The sequence below is a fragment of the Urocitellus parryii genome, chromosome 4 (assembly GCF_045843805.1).
Source record: "Urocitellus parryii isolate mUroPar1 chromosome 4, mUroPar1.hap1, whole genome shotgun sequence".
Classification (NCBI taxonomy): domain Eukaryota; kingdom Metazoa; phylum Chordata; class Mammalia; order Rodentia; family Sciuridae; genus Urocitellus; species Urocitellus parryii.
This window is the reverse complement of record NC_135534.1, coordinates 18,649,390-18,656,202: the sequence shown is the minus strand read 5'-3', so window position 1 is coordinate 18,656,202 and position 6,813 is coordinate 18,649,390. Positions and strand designations below refer to the sequence as shown.

At 36.0% G+C, this 6,813-nt stretch overlaps 1 pseudogene; it reads left to right on the top strand.

Annotated features, from left to right (window-relative positions):
- The first annotated feature begins 5,177 nt into the window (after positions 1–5,177).
- Positions 5,178–6,086, top strand: LOC144254468 (olfactory receptor 4C11-like; annotated as a pseudogene).
- Positions 6,087–6,813: the final 727 nt, after the last annotated feature.

Here is a 6,813-nt window from a genome sequence, read left to right as displayed (position 1 = left end):
CTCTTTTTCCTCCTTTTCCTCTTCCTTCACCTTCTCCTTTCTCCTCCTTCTCCTCCTCCTTCTTCTTCTCCTTCCTCTCCTCATCTCAAATGTGATGAAGGAATAGAACATTAATTCCTTTACTTGGGATTCATAGAGATTCATAACATGTATTCATAGTCATACTGAACAGTGTAGCTTAATGTGAATTAGAGAGTCAATACATTGCATATTAAAGTCTGTAAATGCATGGTTTATTAAACATTTGTAACACTGCTTCTCCATTCAAGAGAAGTGCTACTGAAATTTTGTGTCACTCTCACTGGGGTGAGAATGGTACATATCCTCCTGGAATGGGATTAGCTCCTAGTTGAGAAGTCACATGAGTATGAATTGTGTCTGTGTTTCTTCTGGTCCACCTCAATATGTGTCATACATCTAAGATGGCTTGGTTGAAAGCTCAACAGTCTCAGATGTATGAGAGAGCTCCTTACAGAAACAAACTTCTGATCTGACCCTAAATATCCATAGACCCTAGGTTGGGAAAACTTGACCAACAATAACAAACTGTATACATTCAGTTTTAATCAGATGAAACAGCAAGTGCACATGGGATACACTTACTCTGTGGGAAGAAAATCAAGAAGTCCTTTGTGAAAAAAAAAAGAGAATTATAACAAGTGAGATCAGAAATATACAGAGAAAGTCATTTGTGAATTTGTGGCTTGTGATTTTAAAAGATTCCTCTCCTCTTCTGAGTCTTAAGAGCAGAATCTGAGATAGTAATCAGGAGGATGCTGCAATAATCTAGAAAAGAGAATGGGATAGCAAGGGCCAAATGAAAATCACTGCATATGGTGAGAAAAATTCCACTTGTAAATATGGTTTCCATGGTTGATGATAATGTAAAATGATATTGAATAAAGTTCTGTTTTTTTTTTTTGTACTGGGGATTGAACCCAGTGGCTCTCAAACACTGTGCCACATCCCCAGCCTTTTTTTATATTGTATTTAGAGACAGGGTTTCACTGAGATGCTTAGGGCCTCACTAAGTTCTTGAGGTTGACTTTCAACTCACAATCCTCCTGTCTCAGCCTCCTGAGCCTCTGGGATTACAGACATGCACCACCATGCACAACTTCCAATAAAGTTCTGACTGCTCATCAAGCAAGTAAATATGCACTTAAAATGCATCCTAACAATACAATTCCCAGCTGTTTATCCAAGAAATACAGTATGTTTATAAAATGACTGTACTGTACAATTTAGGCAGGTTTGTGAATAATAGGCAAGAACAAGAAGAGACTCAAATATCTATCAATAGAAAAAATGAAGACTCTGGTATATACATACAATGAAATACACCTCAGCAAGAAAAAGGAGAGAAGCACTGATCTGCACAATACCTGCAATGAATAGCAAATTTTTTTTCCTGAGTGAAATATCCCATGTATAAAAGAGTGCATTACTTATGGTTTCATTTATATAAGTTTTTAGAAGAGGCAAAACTCATCTATGGTGTCAAAAACTTGAAAGCAGCAGGATAGTGATAGCCTATTAGGATGAGGCGTGGTAATTATCTGAGCTTCAATCGCTCCTTCCTTTAATCTCCCTTCCATTTTCACATTCCCTTCCCTCACTTTCCCCCTTATTTTGCCTTGGCTTTTACATTAGAGAGAAAAGAGTCAACCCTTAACTCTGGGTATAGTTTATTTAACTTAGCATGAACTTCTGCAGTTCCATCCATTTTCCACCCAATAACATAATTTCATTCTTCTTTAGGACTGAGTGAAACTTCATTGTATATATGTACCATATTTTCCTTATCTATTCATCTTCTCATGGACGCCTGGGCTGGTTCTATAACTTGGCTATTGTGAATTGCACTTCTATAAACATTTTTGTGCCTGTATCACTACAATATGCTGATTTAGTTCTTTTAAATAAATAACAAAGAGTGGGCAAGCTAGATATATGGTGATTCCACTTCTACTCTGTAAAGGAATCTCCATTCTGCTTTCCAAAGTGACTACAGTGATTTGCAGTCAAATGCATTGTGTGAATGTACCTTTTCCCCTACACCCTTGTCAGCATCTATTATTATTTGTATTCTTGATGATTGCCATTTGGACTGGAGTGAGATGAAATCTCAAAGGAGCTTTGATTTGCTTTTTCCTGCTTGCTAAAGATATTGAACATTTTTTCATGAATTTATTTTCCATTTGTATTTCTTCTGTTAAGAATTATCTGTTTAGGTCTTTTGCTAATTTATTGATTGCATTTTTTCAAAACAAATGAATAAATATTAGTACATGATTATTAACTGAGATTCATATTTTATTCAGGTATCCTTATTTTTATATCCTGCCCTTTTTCCCCCAGAATCCTGTCCAGGATGACACATTGATTTAGTTATTATGTTTTAGACAGTACAAATTGACAGGGACACTGTCTTTGTTTTCAACGACTTTGACACTTTTCAGGAACGCAAATCAAACATTGCCAGCAAACATCCTCAATTATTGCTTGCCTGCTATATTTCAGGCCTTGAATTGGGAGCTTTTGGATGAAGGAATATTAAGGAAGTAGTTTCATTTTCATCATGTCACATCAGTGGGTATGTGCTACCAGTGTGACTTCACACTTGCTGGGAACTTGCCCACTTGACTGAGGCAGCATGGTCACATTCCTATCTGTAGCCGCTCATCCCCATTCCATACTGTCTTGTTTGGAAGGAAGCCACTATGCACAGCCCACAAGAAGAGGCATAGGTGTCTTCTGAAACTTCCAGGACACCTTGTTTCTGTAAATACTTCAAATTTATATTAGGAGTTTCTCTACTCCCCTCTATTTATTTAGTTATTTATTCAATTATAGCACTGTGGACTCTTGGATGGATATGTCATACTTCAGGTTGTATTTCAGTATGGTTTACTTACTTATGTTGCTGCTATATTTTTACAGTTTTGATAACTCTAGGCTCTATCAATAGACTCCGTGTCCCTATCTCACATATCCATCACTGTGTTTCAGTACATCCTCATTCTCTACCACTGTAGGACACTCCATTTGCTCTTGTGTATTCCCAGCCCAGATCTGGAAGCAGAAACTCTTTCAAGAAGGCCCTGACATTTTATTGGAGACAGTATTGGAAAGATAGATCCAGTTCCTACATTTTTTTCCCAATCAAAAGCATCATTTATCACCCAAATTAGTACCTTAATGGCAAGAATAAACAACCTCTTTATCCCATAATCTGAAATAAATTGAAGATTAAGTTACTCATCATATATGACTCATTTTTCTCCTAAGGGGGAAGAAACACTTGAGGGAATTTCTTTCCACCACTCCTATGGTTTGCATCATTCATTTGAAATAGACCTCCAAGGTGGGCAAAAGGGAGGAAAGTCCTAGTGAAAAAACTGTGTGGGGCAGATTTCAGAAAGTGCTGAATAGATTTTGAGCCAATTTAATTTTCCTTCTAGCATGCAGGTGAGAACAAAAACTTCTTGGTGAGACAAAAAACTTCTTGGTGAAACCAGAGACATCATGATTGCAGAATAATCAGGCATTGATTTAGAAGCACTTTTAAAATTCTCATTTGAATAGATAGACTCTAAGTTACTTTAGAAAGAGGGCAAATGAACATTCATTCTAACCTTGCATTCCAATCTTGCCAAAGTTGGTAAGGTGGGTATGATTTGTATTCCAATTTGCAGAAAATGAATCAGATTAATGTCAAAGCCAGTATTTAACACACTCCAGGGCTTTGTTGAAGCATAAGACCTTTAAGGTATTTTATAGGAATGCTTTACAATCTAAAGTGAGAACATGATTTTAAAAAATGTTAGATTTATTCTACTGTTTTTCTATTCCTATCCTCCCTTCCTTACATTCTTTCCCCTTTGTCTAATCCACTGAGTTTCTCTTCTTCCTCTCCTCCCCTTTATTGTGATTTAACTTCCACATATCAGAGAAAACATTCAACCTTTGGTTTTTGTGGACTGGATTTTTTTTTCACTTAGCATGATATTCTGAAAGACAGTAGAATAAATGTAACATAATTTTCCTAAGTGAACTTCACCATTGGGTCCATCCACAAAAATGGGGTCCTAATTAGAATAAGATATATCCTATTCTTGTATAATTTTATCAGAATGGATTCTACTGTCATGTACAACTAAGTACCAAAAAATAAATTAAAAAAAAAGAAAAAAACAAACAAACAGATACTGTATATCCTGACAGAAATGGGCGCTAGTAATTATGATTGTTGATAGATGGGATTGTAAAATATAAATAAAAACAATATTTTTGATATTTTAGATGTTGCCATGGTTATTGTGGGATGTAGAAATACCTTTTCTTCAATAGTAGGTAAGTATAGAATGGTATGGAAAAATATCTATTTTTACCTATAGAAAATCTCTCAATTATCTAATATTAGTTTACTCCAATGTATATCATTCTTATGCCTATAAAACACACACACACACACACACACACACACACACACACACACACATGCAGTGCCATGTAAATGTGTTAGGATGCTTACCTATCTAAATCTATGTATCCATACAGATATGGAAGGAAAATAGACATATTGATATAGATGAACATATTTTATATTACTTTAATTCATAGAAGCCAAAAATATTCTCTTCATCTCTGTTTCCTAAAGGGCTTCTGTAAATAATATATTTAGAAAATACCCAATGAAAGTGAACCTGTAGTTAATGCATGTGGTGGTTCATGATGTTCCGAGTTTCACAATTACCTCTATACAGACTCAACATAGTAGTCCTGCTCTGGAGCTCAGTGCTGTCTAAAATTAACACGTTCATCCTGTACACAGAAGAGGGCAGTTGTGATGGATCAATGACATGCTGATGCGAATAACACCCTCTCCTAAGCGAATAACACCCTCTCATATTTACTTTTCTTGAGGAAGCCCTTGCTTTTTATTAGCTTGTTATTTCCTTATTTTCACATATAATTGGTAAATGCATTAAATAAATTTTAGAAATTCAATTTTATTCAGAAAAAATAAAACCTTAAATGATAATCCCTTGGAAAGTTTTATGTTTGATAATTTACATTCAAAGCACATGTTTAGTATTTATTTTACATTTTCTTCTTTTTTCCTTTGCAGATTGAGGGTTTCCATCCATGACACCCACATATCAACTGAGATGATGTAGCAAAAGAACAATGTGACTGAGTTTGTATTGCTAGGATTGACACAGGATCCTCTGAGTCAGAAAATTGTGTTTTTAATCTTCTTAATTTTCTATATGGGGACTGTAGTGGGGAATATGCTAATTATTGTGACCATCAAGTGCAGCCGAACGCTTGGAAGCCCCATGTACTTCTTCTTATTTTATCTGTCCTTTGTTGATTCCTGCTTTTCCACTTCCATAGCTCCTAGATTAATTGTGGATGCTATGTCTGCAAAGAAAGTCATATCCTACAATGAGTGCATGACACAGGTCTTTGCACTACATTTGTTTGGCTGCATGGAGATCTTTGTCCTCATCCTCATGGCAGCTGATCGCTATGTGGCCATTTGTAAGCCTTTGCATTACCCAAGGATCATGAGGAGGCAGGTCTGTCACATCTTGATTGTCCTTGCCTGGATAGGGTCCTTTGTACATTCCATTTCTCAGATTATCCTGACCTTGAGATTGCCCTTCTGTGGACCCAACTTGATTGACCATTACTGCTGTGATCTGCAGCCCTTGTTAAAACTCGCCTGCATGGACACATATATGACCAATCTGCTGTTGGTGTCTAACAGTGGGGCAATTTGTTCCAGCAGTTTCGTGATTTTGATGATCTCATACGTTGTCATCTTGCATTCATTGAGAAATCACAGTGCAGAAGGGAGGAAAAAAGCACTGTCCACTTGCACGTCTCACATCATGGTTGTTGTCTTGTCCTTTGGTCCCTGTATATTCATATATACACGCCCCCCAATGACGTTCACCATGGACAAAATGGTGTCAGTTTTTTACACCATTGGCACACCCTTCCTCAACTCACTCATCTACACATTGAGGAATGCAGAGGTGAAAAGTGCCATAAGAAACCTGGTGGCATGTTAAAACAGCATCAGAAAATACGGGATGAACTGAGGGCCAAGTCTTATACTTATTCAATTATGATTTTGTGATAAGTACAAATATTGAATGTAATCATGTCTGAATATTGTGGGAGTATCTTACTCTTATTGCATAAGTTTTAAGGTTCTTAATCTTTTAAGTTAATATACCATATTAGTTCATGTTTATTTGTGTGTCAGAGCTAGAGTATTCAAATAATCTTGTTGCAATAGAATTTTTAGAGACTTTTTTTTCCTACCATCCTGACTACCTCTTTGAATTGTAATATCATTACATTTGATTTCCTTACTTACGAGTTGTTCTCTTGACTCATATACAGAAGCTTCCCAAAAATATTAATTCTGGCTCATAGTGTTTCTGAGAGCTCAGTTCTAGCCTTGGTGCCTGTGAGCTACATATCATGACACTGTCTGCATACAAGTTTGGTAAGAAGGAAGACATTTATAAAATTAAAACCTGTTCAAACTTGTGAGCATCAACAATAATGTACAGTGATTTGTATTTAATTTCTTCTATATAACAGATTTCCAGCAAAGTACTGGGCTTCTTCATGAACATTTTAGGGCAAAGGAATGGATTCAGTGTATCAAGACTTCACATTTCATCTCATGGCTAGTTTCTGTTTGAAAAATTACATTCTTTTTAGTCAGATGCTTTACTTATTACATTATATATTTGTTATTATTTATTGTTTCCTTTGGCTACTAAG